Here is a 14,127-nt window from a genome sequence, read left to right as displayed (position 1 = left end):
TATATACAATTGGCACTTATTCACACTTGGGCACAGAAAACTTACTAATAACTAGGTCTTGGGTTGCCAATGTCTCATAATGTACAACCTTTATAGTGCCTTTACATAACACATTAATGTCCTCAATTGAGGATCATGATGTTAATCCAAATGGGATTAACAAGAATGACCTCAAGGTAAAAGTCAGTGACATGACCTTCAACCTCACATTTGTAGTCATGGACTTTTGTAACACCACCTATGCTGCCATCTTGGGAAAACCCTTCATATGACAAACAAAATTGATCCATGAATGGCACACACATCATGTCTACCTCTGCAAAGAGTCTCAAATGCTCAAAGTAAATTTATATACCTTACACTCACATCCCATGGCCAGAGGTCCCTTTGCCGAAGACTATGATGACCGCTAGTAGTAATGATCTCTCTTTTTGTGATGCTTAGGTGACGAAGTCGACAATGGCTAGTTGGTCATCCTTGATAAACTTGATACCCTTCCAAATCGAAAACCTGGCATGCAATTTGTACTCCCCAATGGCTAGTCCCTTCATGAACCCTACAAGGCCTTTGTCTTTATTAACACTTTGAGTATAAGTGTAGCTCCCCAACATAATATGACCACCCTTTGGATATGGCTAGATTTTCATTTTGGATGAAATATGCAAAGAAAACGTCCACAATATTTTTCCATGGGAAACATGGGTCTCCCTAGAAAAAGGCTTTCTTCACACTGCCTTACTGTCTCTCACAATTAGCCACAATCTTTTTCCATGGGAAACATGAATCTAGTTGGTGCATTACATAAACCAAATGACATCACCACCATGAAATGGTAGAGACCTATTTCGGTGTACAAAATGTTGTCTTGTGATCATCCCTTCTTTTCATTCTTATTTGGTGGTAGCTGGATCATAAGTCAATCTTGGTGAAGAACTTGGAACCCTTCAATTTATCCAAAAGATCATCAATTCTTGGGATTGGGTACCTATTCTTAATGGTGATTTTGCTAACATCTCGATAATCTATGCACATTCTAAAGGTCCCATCCTTCTTCTTCACCAATAAAATGAGCGATGAAAATGGAGATTGACTCGGTTCCACCCAGCCAATATTAATAAACTCTTTAACTTAATTTCCACTTCATCTTTTCCACTTTGGACAACCTATACGGAGGTTTGTTGACCGGCCTTGCATTTGGCTCCAACTCAATGGCACGATCAACCTCCTTCATCGTAGTGGCAAGAACTTGGGCATATGAAACATATCTTCATATTCTTTAAGTATCTTCTTCATGCCCACATCTGTAACTTTGCTCTCTTTTTCATTGTCTTCATCCTTACAAAGCTGAAAAACATACATATAGCCACTCTTCTTCAATTCCTTCTTTAGTTGTGTGCCATTGATCAAGGTTAACTTTGAGGTGCCAAAACCATGCAATCTAATGGTCTCCTTCCCATGCATAAACCTCAAAAATCATTGTTGCAAATTCATGGAGAAGATTCCAAGAGTTGATAGCCAATCACGCCCCAAAACCATATCAATCGGCCCCAATATCAAGCACTAACAATTCAGCTTTGCAAGTGTACTCTTTTGAGAGCATCAAATCCACATTTATCCAAATCATTGTGAAATCCATGCTATCCCCATTTTTTACTTCAAGTTTTGTCCTCTGTAGAGCGGTTCTCTCTACCGTGCAATATAGTGCTCATAGAGTACTACCGATCAACAAATGTGTTAAAAAACACAATGTCAATCTAAGGACTCGACCCGATTAGTGCATGAAGGCTTATCCCATGAGGGAGAGCTCACATACACGAACCACCACTTGACGATTCAACCATTCAACACCTCAATCAATCTCTCAATCCCTTGAATCCACTACACTAATCAAGAGAACAAGCAATGCATGGCAATCTCTTAATGCCATTCAAACATTGATTAAATCTTAGCTTTCCCTAATGCCAGCAAACCCATAAGCGTGCATCTACTAACCCATAAGCTTAAGCAAGCATAGAATGTAACATTCACAAACCCACAAGCTCATAGAGACAGTCTATCCATGAATAACTCATTGCCAATGAAGTGGGCAAGAGCTTGCATCAATGGAGACTACACACACTACAAGCATGCATACACAAGAGAAAGAAAGAAGCATTCAACTATCATAGATTAATCTACTTCAATGATGCTAAAACAGATTAAGAGAAAGAAGTGGAGCTATACTCATTAGAGCTTGATGCTCATTAGAGTACAATAGAGAGAGAGTTAGAGAGTTGCCATAGCTTGAGAGCTCAAGAGCTTCACTCAATAGCTTATGAGAATGGCCAAAAACATGCTCTTTCTTTAGCTAACATCTCTTTTATAAAGATGTCACTAACCCTAACCCTAGGCCTCTTTCACACATGGGCGGACAACCCCATAAGTGAGTGTTGCTTGCAAATGAGGATCAATACCAATACCAGGATGCAACAAAAACAATACTTAGGGCTCTTGAAAAGAGTTCCACTTTGTAGATGAATGTGGGAGAGGGCTTCACAATAATCCCACATGGGAACTTTTGAGAGTTCTAGAATTTTTGTATAAAAGGTGGCTCATTTGAGAGCATGGACACATTGGGCTTAGTTCATGTAAGAGCTCCTTTGAGAGACCTACTCTCCCTCTTCTCCATAGAGGTGAAGACTCTTCTCTCACCCCATCTACATCATTGTATGAGGTTAATCTCTTCATTGAATCATTAGCAATGTCATGAGTTTTTCTCATCCTCTTCTCTAATCATTTTACTCTTATGCATGCTTTTAGTATTTCATTTTTGAGTACATGGATTGATTTGAAGCTTTCATGGAAGCTTGATGCTTGAATGTGTGCATGCTTGTAGGAAGATAGGAGTGGAGTGAGGTCTTTCTCTTTGCTTGAGTGCATAGTGATTGTATTCCTCTTGCTTGGATTTGTGAATGAATGGGTGTGTAGGAATGAGGCCAAGTTGAGCTTAAGTGTGTATTGAGTCTATGTCATTAGTATGTGGTTAATTCTTCTTCTCCCATTCGGGATAGCCTCTATGCGCTAACCGGGTCGCATTCACGGAATGACAAGTGAGTGGGATTGAGTGTAGCCTCCGCTATGCTATGATGCCCCAAACAATGGCGCCGCTGCCGGGGAGAAGACTCAAATCCGGTTGAGAGTGTGTGGAAACCACCACTACTTCCTCTTTTGGTTGCAAAACCATTGAGTGATTAGATTAAGTTCGAGTGTGTGATCTCGGTGTGAGTAGATAAGGTTAGGAAAAGAAAAAAAAAAAAAAACCATTGAGCGGTTGAGGTTTTTCCCGCATTGTTTTTTATGTTTTATTGCTTTTTCCAAGTACCGTTCATTATGCTTACCTTCATTGTTTTTTGTCATTTCATTCTTTCATGCCTTTCGTTAACATGTAATTAGTATAAATAAATAAAAAGAAAAGAGGTGCGTTGCTAAGCTCTTCCATAGCTTATGCAAGCTCCATAGACTCCCAAGCGTGAAGCCTGCTTAAGGAAGAGAGGAGAGAGGGAAAGAGAAGGGAGAAAAGAAAAGAAAAAAACGTGGAGAGAGTTGCTAAGCGATGGGCATTCAGTCTTTCCTTTCCACGTAGGCACCGCACCGACCATTGCATTTTAAAAGTGCGTAGTATATTAAGGTTGCTAGGCTTGTGTTCATGGTCTTATATAGTATATAGAGGCCTTTTATAAAAAAAAAAAAATGAAAACTTTTTTACTCTCCAAAATATGCTTTAGTGTGATGTACGCTTGATTTTTCAACTTAGAAATATTCTGATGTTTTAATACTATAATATAAGGTATACCGATTGATATTGTTCATTACCACTAGTTGCCAACAAGGGGCGGTGAGGCGCAGCAAGGAAAAAGAAAAAAAAAAAAAAACGAGAAAAAAAGAAAAAAAATATACGCTGCAGGAGTTGCAGAAGGCGGGCTGTGGGGGGCGTCTTCATCGAGCGTGGTAAGCGGCCAAGAGGAGAAAGGCAAGTAGCAGGGTGGTGGGCAGTAGCAGCTGCAGAAGGCGGCCACCAGCGTGGCATAAGCGGCAGAAGCAAAGAAGACTCTATATATATATATATATATATATATATATATATATATATATATAGAGTCTTACGCTAAGGCTTTGCAGCGAAAGAAGACGGCAACCGGCGGCTGGCGACTCAGACGAGAGGCGGTAGTCTGCAGCACGCGGGGGCAGCAGCAGAGAAGCAGCAGTGGCAAAGGCGGGAAGCGCTGGTGAGAGGCCTGGCGAGAGGCGAAGGTGGTGGGCGAAGACACTGCAGTTGAGGTGTAGAAGGCGTCGTCTGAAGCGGGCAGAAGCGAAGCAGTGGAGAGGGTGTCGTCTGAAGTGGCAGCAGCTGGCAGAAAGCGCAGTGGGGAGGTGCTGTGGGAGGTAGAAGGTGCAGGCGCAGAAGCAGTTGTAGCCGGACAGAGTCTGCAACAACGGGCGGCCGTGTGAAGGTAACCAAGCACCAGCTCAGGAGGGAGAGCGGCGGAAGTGAAGGCGACCGGCGTGGAGAGCTACAGCTGGCGAAGGGAGCAGAGGAAAACGGTGCGGCAGCGAGAAATCCGGGCGAGAGCCGAGCGGTGCGGAGGCGAAGGATAAGGTTAGTGGAATTTTATTTTTTTTATTTTTTTTATTATTTTTTAATTTTTTTATCATGTTTTTTTTATTTTTAAATTAAAAAAACAAAAAAATAATATTTTTATTTAAAAAAAAAAGGAAAAAAAAGAGATTTAAAAAAAAAGAAAAAAAGGAAAAGAGATTAAAAAAGAAAAGAAAAGAGGAAGAAAAAAGAAAAAAAAAATAGTGGAAAATCCTTTAAAAAAAATAGAGAGAAGAAAGAAAGAAAAAAATTAAAAAAAAAATTTTAAAATTAAAAAAAAAATTCTTTTTATTTGTTTTTAGGAGTCCATAGTGTGTGCATATTTTTATTTTTTTCATTTCTGTAATTTTTAGCGTATTTAGTGTAATTTGCATTGTTTTAAATTTTTGTAATATATTTTTTTTTTAAAAAAAACAACAAAACAAAACAAAACAAAACAAAACAAAAGAAAAAAGGCAAAAAAAAAAAACAATTTTTATATTTTGAAATCATTGTTCATCATTTAAAATTTTGCATAATTTAAGTAGCTTGCATTTTTTATTTTTTATAAAATTTTTGTAAATGATGCATAATTAGTATAGTCATATTTTTTTTTTTATTTGGCACGAAATTTATTCATTTTATCAAACAAACAAACAAACAATAAAAAAACCAACAAAAGGGGGAAAAAAAAAAAACAAACAAACAAAAGAAAATTTTTGATTTTTTTAGGAGTCTATTATTTTTTGCATATTTTGTAGTTCTTCATTTTTTTTAATTTTTACATAATTAGTGTAACCTGCATTTTTTCATTTTTGTAATTGTGTGCATAATTAGTATTTTTTAGTGTGATTCATAATTTTTGTGTTTAAAAAAAAAAAGTAGAAATCATAAAAACATAAAATCATTTAAAAAAAAACATTAAAAAAAAAACAAATAATAAAAAAATAGGGTAGATAATACACTATACATTTTCTTTTTTTTAGTTGCCGTTAGTGATTAGGTAGGGAAAAATATATATATATTTATAAAAAAAAAAAAACAAAACCAAAACCAAAACAAAAACAAAAACACACAAAAACCAAAACCAAAACAAAAACAAAAACACATAAAAAAAAAACCAAAACAAAATTTGACCTTATGCACTTACGGTCAGGACGTCTGATAGATTCTGCCATAGGGTCTAGGGCACCTTCTAGAGTGCCTACGCAAGAAAGTGGGACCCAATCGGTAGGCAATTTGGCAGATATTGCTGAAACCCTATCTGAATCCCAATCCGATACCCTTTCCTCCAGAACAACTAGTTCATTGTCCATGGACAATCTAGGGCCATCAACTAGTCATCCCGTAGCCCAAAATAGGACACCCTCAAGATCCTTTAATCCATTTGAGGCCGACACCATGGGGTTAACATTCAATGTGCGACTCCAATATGTCTACACAAATGCTCAAGGAGCTGAGATCTTTAGGGACCCACAACAACGGTATCTTGTTAAGATAGCCGACATATTCTCAGAACTTGATAGAGCACCTCTAGTCAATGACCAGGGTAACATGTACATGGGTGGAGATGGTGTTCGCTATGAAGTCACCTACCATCCAGAAAAGGTAGACAAATTAGGGGAGCTCTCTAAAACAGAGTTTTTAGACATATCACAACTTTCCAGAGCAAGGGAGTCTAAAGATGATTGGCTCATCGAGCCGGACATGCCTGGACCATCCAATGCCCAATCCTCAAAGCCATCCACCAGAGATGATGTACTTCTTGTAGATCTAAATTTGGAAAGGGATAGGAAAGGCAAGTGTAAAATGGATCAAGGGGATGAAAGTCAATGGGAGTTTGTACGACAAATTCCTGTGACAAAGGTCTTACAGGATGACCCACTTCAAGAGGTCTATAAGGATTCGTTAGAGGGATATTATGCCACAACTAAATCGCCAGAGCTGGATCTTCCTCTAGCTTATGTAGTGGTAGTTGAGAAGTGTGCAGGACACATGAACAGAATAGTTGATAAATGGTCAAATGAATACCGAACGTTAGATTGGAAAGAGATTAGGGAACTCACGTGGAAAGGACAACCGTTATTTATGGAAGTGTTCGCAACACATACAGCCAAACCAGGAGAGACAGCCTTTCTTGGAGAAACTGTTGCTCCTCCCCTACGAGAGTTCACTAGAGAGGGACCTTCAACATCTAGGTGGACCACAGCTAGTAGCCCAACTCTAGCACCACGATATCGTCCTACACCAAATGTGCGACCACAGGTCACACCACCACAACAACATCTTTCCCACTATGACAATCGGATGAGAAGGGAGCCAACTCGGCCTCCTATAAGTGCACCTCCTGAAATGAGGGTGACAAGATCTTTAGAGGGGTTTGGTGAGGCTGGTAATAGGGTACCCACACCAATTTTGGAAACATGTGGACCATCTTTCCAAGGAGAGGAACCATTTCCACTGAGAGTGAGAGGCCGTAGGCCCTATGATGAGTATTCACGACAAGTAAGACCTTCAACTCTTCAGAAATTGGTAAAGAAATATGAAGGGTCGGGAGATCCATACGACCATGTAGCAGCTTTTAGGCAAGCAGTTCGAGCTGAGCAAGTTGCTGACAAGCATACTCAAATAGAAGGGTTTGGACTCACTCTTGAAGGAAAAGCCCTTGCTTGGTTTCAGGCATTAGAGGCTTCAGACAAAACTTCTTTACGAGTTTTGGAAGAGAGATTCATTGCTGCTTTTTCCTTGATGGGAATTCAACATGACACAGTAGCGCATATCTACTCTTTCAAACAAGGTGAGAACGAGAGTGTTAGAGACTGTGTAAATAGAATGAAGCAGTACATTAATCGTTGCCCAGAAGATGAGAAGCCCGCCCAAAGTCGATTAATTTCTCTCTTCTTAAAAGGCCTCAAAAATTCGACACTGCATACACATCTCTATGCTAAGAAACATACAAGTTTTAATGAGTGTTGCCATGATGCTATGGATTTCACCGATAACTTCAAGTTCCAGGATGGTTCTGGCCCTGAGGTGAAACCTAGAAATCAATGGGGTGAAGATCAAAGTTCAGGGTCTAGCGCACTAGTAAATCCAGACCAAATAGCCAACCTAGTGCTAAGGAGATTAGGACAAACCTATCGTCCACCCATGCAGCCACAACAACAGCAGCAGAGAATGAGGAGTGTACTTCCTACAGGTCCTCATCTTTGTGGAGCATGTGGCGGTGACCATAAAACAGAGGACTGTAATACCTTTTCTCCTCTAGTCACAAACCAACCCACAAAGAAGTGGTGCCAAGCCTGTGCTTGGAACTTTACTCATACCACCCAGGATTGTAATCGCATTGCGAGAATGAGACAGGAACGTGAGCAACCGAGGGGTGGAGTGGCTCCACAAATGTATCAACAGTATACTAGTTTTGAACGTAAGCCACCGATGACACAAGAACAAGCACGACCTGTTCTTGGTGCTCAACCTCCTGCTCCAGGGACTGCTCCTGTGCGGGTTGTCGACTATGACAATTCAAATGTGTGTAGAGAATTGGTAAACCCAGGCTATGTGGAAGAAGAATACACATCATATTCATCCAAAGAAAATATCTTTGAAAGTCCCGCATACCCAAGCCCAGCACTGGAGACTCAACCAGGGGAACAAAACTCTTTAATGTTGCTAGGCGGCTACCAAACTAGGACTCCAGGCCCCTCAGGTCAATGGCAGCCAAGGAAAGTAGAGGCCAAACCAATGGGCCCCTGTTATGAGTGCGGAGAACCCCATTGGGCTCGTGATTGTCCACATCGCTCAAGGCAAGCATCTAGGTCTAATACAACAGTGCAACAGTTTCCACCAATAGAAAGATATTGTCTGGGGTGTTGTGTCGAACATTTCCCGAAGGATTGTCTGTTGAAACCACATGAGGAAGGCACCTCCCAACCAAAGGTTTCACTTAACCTTGTAGGGGCAATTCCATCACCACCTTCATCTGAGAATGAGGATGTCGTGCCACTTAGAGTCATGACTAGATCACAGACACGAAACGCTGAAATACAGACTGATGAGACACCTCGAACTAGGGACGCAAAGACAAATTTAGTGGACAAAACCCTACAGTCCAGTAGAAAAAAGACCACTAGGAGGAAGAAGAACCGAAACAAACAAACTAAAAGTACATCCACGAGTTCTCAGGAGACCTCTAAACAAAACATACGGGATAAAACTTTTACATCCCAGGAAGTGCATGAGGAACATCAACCTCAACCTGGGCCTAGTGTTAAACAAGATGAGGCTAGTACGACTGAGGATAGTTCTGGGGGTTCTGTTTTTGTGGATAAAGTGAATGAGACTCTAGAGGCCATCATTGATGCTCATAGAAGTCGCATTGCAGCCTTATCAGAGCTACCCAAAAAGCTTCAAGAATACCCAAACCCTCGTGAGGAGAAGATCAATCTAGCTGTACATCAGCAAATCATTAGGGAAGCTCAGTCGATACTTGAGGGACCACCACCACCTATTCCTCGGGGCCCAACCTCTCTTAAGCCAACATTAGAAACTATACCAGAAGTGTCATCAAGTAGAGAAATGAAAAGTGAGCTCATTTCACAAGCTCAGAGCGAAAGGTCTGCACCAATTGACACTCCATTGAAAGAAGAAAGTCTACCATCACCTAGCCTTGTCTTCCCATGCAATGATGAAATTATTGATGCTAATGAGGACATGGCAAATGACATGTGGGCCGCAGTAAATGAGAAAATTAATGAGAACATGTCTTCTGTTAGTTCGCCTCCATTCTCTGAGGTGGATTTTACCAGAGATTCGGAAAACAACTTTGGACGCCCAAGCATCCAGGAGGAAGGTCAAACAATTGTTTCTCCTAGAAGTAAGCATACAATGAAAACCTTACCGTCTTATCTGGGAGAATATGAGAACTGTTCTCAAACCTTGAGGATACCCTCCATGCATAAAAGGTTGACTAAGGAGAAAAATATGAGTATGGTGCAAGCTATTTTGTCAGCACCAGTGGCTTGTACCTTACCTTTGCTTGAGTTGATAAAGCTTAAACCTGAGTTGTGGAATGATATTGCCACATGTTTGTCGGAGCAGGTATTGCTACAAAAGGATCACCATGAGTGTACTATACACTCTGAAACAAAGCATGTAATGCCAGTTCCTATCAACAAAGTGGGAAAATTTTGTGAGGATGATCAGGGAAATGCTACCCTCCCATTGGAAGTGCGAAAAGTATCTTCAACTGCAATACTTGATAGTGGTGCAGGAGTGGGCATTGTAACAAGGTCTATTTGGGAAAAATGGGGCAAACCAGCTATTAGGAGTACCAGGATGCGCTTGCAGCTAGCAGATGGAAGCTTAGAACATCCCCTTGGGCTGCTTGAGAACATATTGGTTACCACATGTGGGATTGAATATGAGCATACCTTTGCAGTGGTGGATTTTGGAAAGCATCCAAACTATGAAGTGATATTGGGTAGACCATTCATGCGACAATTTAAAATGATTCAAGATTGGGGATACAACTACTTGTACCTCAGACATGATTCTGTCATCACAAGGGTCAACCTAAGGAATCACTCGTATCGTGATGTAACAAGGTCTCCAATAGATGAGTTTGATTCTGCTTCATCTGAAGGCTCAAGAGTTACATTGTCAGATGGGCGAGAAGATCTATGGATGTGTGGAGCCTCCTGTAGGGATTTCAACACTGAGAGACTTAAGGGTAATCGAAGTGTATCTGACGAGGCATACATTCCACAACCCTTCCCTGAGCATTTAATTGATCCATTAGAATGGAGTCATGTCCTTGCAACATTATCGACATGTGCTTTACCGAAGCCAATTCAATTTTGTGACTCAGATGGATATGATATTGTTCCTATACGAATGGTACAACCACATAACCTTCGAGATGATTTGTACTATAGGAATGCATCCACAACAGCACTGTATGTTGAGAAAGTCTCTGCTACTCAACAAGCTTTATCATGTAAAAAGGGCGATGTTTCTACCTTACCTGACCCACAATCAACATCTGCTCTTGAAGCTCCAAAAAAAATGATGTGGATAATTGATGAGTACTCAAGTGAGGGCCATAGCTGGCATATTCCAACTAATCTAGTTGCTGCTCAAAGAAGGCCAGGCAAGAAGGAATTATCAATGTGGCTACCCAAAGATGCGTACAAACTTGTACCATCTAGTCCAGTTGCTAAGCCTCTTAAGAAGCACATCATTTCCAAGCCCAAACCTCGGACTGTTACTCGATGGATCCCAAAACGGATTCTTAAAGCACAAGGTTATTATGAGGGTGCAACAGCAATTTGGCTCCCAAAATGCCATGGATTGCTAAAGGTAAAAGAGTGTTTCCGAAAGATGCCAAGAGCCTCCCTTAATTTTCCATATCAGTGGGTGCAAAGGACATCAACACAAATTCTTCAAGAAAGGAAAGGGGGCTGTGATAGCACCTACAAATCTACTTGTGTTGATCTTCCTAAAACATGTATTGAAACAACTGTTGCCCCTATTTCTCCTTGTTTCACAATTCAACCATCAACGGGTGAACCTAAGACAAGTCCAAAGGAGTCTCATTTGAGCATAGATTCTGGTGCTTCACTGCCTAAATCCTCTTATCTTGCTCAAATTCCAAAACAATCGATAAAATTTCCACCCAAGAAGGACATACCTAAAACCAAAGATAAGGCATTAACACTACAAATGAAGCTCTTTGGTAGATCAATGTTTGAATAGTGTGGTTCCTTATGCCTTTAAAGAATTATGTTCTTTTTTCGATGATCCACACCATCAGCGCAAGAGTAACTCAGTGACTCCACAATAAGAACGACAAGCCAGGGCACTTTTCTCCCATTGGGTTTTTTTTCCCCTCGGCTATATTTGGTGTTTGGCACCACTAACAAATTTTATTCTTTTGTTTTTTCTTTGTTTGTTAATAAAACTTTGTGCAGAGATCTCAGCTTAAGAAGAGCATCAGATACGCCCCTACAGTCCACCTATCGTGCACACAAATTAGGAAGGGGGGAGATATGCTATGCCTACAGGGATCAAGGAGAAGCAATCTGCACAAGATCAGCAATTATTCAAGGCAAACGAACAACATCAACAGGGCACTACATCAGGTGTATGCAAATCTTAATCTTTATTTCTTTAAGTGCTCTTATCTTTCGAATATATGGTTTGCATGTACACAATATTGGCTGGTTTGAGTTTTGATTAGTAGTTAAAATGTGGTGAGTACATTCTAGAGTCTTAGAAAACTTAGTAAGAGATATTTCTATCCAAAGACCGTGTAGGATATATACCAAGGGAGTATGCCAAGTACTTATGTCTTCAAGGTATATTAGTTATCCCTAGTGGTAGTTATCTCTTAGATATGAGCTAGGTGCTACGAGTAATAAAAATTTATGAAAATATACCCTACAAAAATATATATACAAGGTGAATTGCGACATGAAGTGTCTACCGCCATGCGAAGTGCTTGGTAGGACCTGGGGATGTCTCAGCACCTTGGGGCCGATGCCTTGGTTTCCATGGGGTGAACACTGATGTCTAGAAGCTTCAATAGAGGACCTTTGAGGAATCTATCGCCTTGATAGATGTTGGTAGGACTCGGGGGTACACTATGGGCCCTCGAAACCGATGCCCTCATCTTCAAGGGGTACTCCTTAGGTCATAAAAGAAAGAAAAAGGGTCTGTCGCCCTTGAGATACTTAGCGGTCTTTAGATTCTCTTGGCGGAGGTCTCTTGGCCATTGCTCGGGTCTCATGGGGATAGAAACTTAATCTTTATCACCTTCTACACACATATCAAAAAAAAAAAAAAGAAAAAAAAAAAACAACAAAAGAGAGCTCCAATCACCTTTGCTCATACTTAGGAGTAGGGTTGCCACTTAGGAGTAACTTACATACTGATAGGACATTGAGACTGCGGTCATAACCGGAGGTGTACAAAGACACTTGCCTTTGCATAGCATTATCTACTACCTAAGTCTCACTTTGGACTAGTTTTTACTCACCTCTTTTAGTACTCATTAAAACTTTAATCAGCCTTGCACTTGTATGCTCACGTGTGTAATTATTATTGCTGATTTTGCTTTTCTTTTCTTTTTATCAATAAAGGACTTTACTCGTATCAATTGTTTTTGTTGCAGCTCTTGCTACTACTGCGCTCGAGGACGTGCGCAAAATAGGAAGGGGGGAGTGTTGCTTGCAAATGAGGATCAATACCAATACCAGGATGCAACAAAAACAATACTTAGGGCTCTTGAAAAGAGTTCCACTTTGTAGATGAATGTGGGAGAGGGCTTCACAATAATCCCACATGGGAACTTTTGAGAGTTCTAGAATTTTTGTATAAAAGGTGGCTCATTTGAGAGCATGGACACATTGGGCTTAGTTCATGTAAGAGCTCCTTTGAGAGACCTACTCTCCCTCTTCTCCATAGAGGTGAAGACTCTTCTCTCACCCCATCTACATCATTGTATGAGGTTAATCTCTTCATTGAATCATTAGCAATGTCATGAGTTTTTCTCATCCTCTTCTCTAATCATTTTACTCTTATGCATGCTTTTAGTATTTCATTTTTGAGTACATGGATTGATTTGAAGCTTTCATGGAAGCTTGATGCTTGAATGTGTGCATGCTTGTAGGAAGATAGGAGTGGAGTGAGGTCTTTCTCTTTGCTTGAGTGCATAGTGATTGTATTCCTCTTGCTTGGATTTGTGAATGAATGGGTGTGTAGGAATGAGGCCAAGTTGAGCTTAAGTGTGTATTGAGTCTATGTCATTAGTATGTGGTTAATTCTTCTTCTCCCATTCGGGATAGCCTCTATGCGCTAACCGGGTCGCATTCACGGAATGACAAGTGAGTGGGATTGAGTGTAGCCTCCGCTATGCTATGATGCCCCAAACAGTGAGCCTTGCTTAATACACTTAGAACTCTCATTTAGAACCCACATTGGCCTAAAACGATTTACATTGCACTTTGGCACAAAAATATGAAAAAATTATGTGCGTCTTTATGTTCCCATGGCTATAATCCCGCTCTCTCGCATTAATTGCTTCCGACCTCCTTCCATAATCCATGTTCCCATGAGTGTTCCCGTGGAACATTCTCCCCTTCCTAAATCGCGCACGTCCTCGGGCGCGGTAGAAACAAAAGCTGCAAAAAACAATGGAAGACAAGTAAAGCCTTTTATTGAAAAAAAACCAAAAATGACAATTGTCAGGCGTTTTTTTGAGTGGTCTTTTTGGCTTGTGTACATGTGTATGCATGGTGTGAATAAAGGATTTGTTTGGGAATGCATTGCCAGATGCTCTGGGTGGATCGGTTTGGTTTTGGGCTGGTTGCAGGCCTATCCAGTGAGAGGTTTGCTAGGTTGATTTAAGCTGTTCGGTCGCTTGATATGTGTGGGCATCCAAGAAATATAATGGGCACTCAAGGTCACATTTGAGATATGTGGATCATGGGAGAAAAGGGCAATGAGGGGCC

The sequence above is a fragment of the Cibotium barometz genome, chromosome 33 (genome assembly GCF_041138505.1).
Source record: "Cibotium barometz isolate CiBa-2024 chromosome 33, ASM4113850v1, whole genome shotgun sequence".
Lineage (NCBI taxonomy): Eukaryota > Viridiplantae > Streptophyta > Polypodiopsida > Cyatheales > Cibotiaceae > Cibotium > Cibotium barometz.
This window is presented reverse-complemented; position numbering follows the sequence as displayed.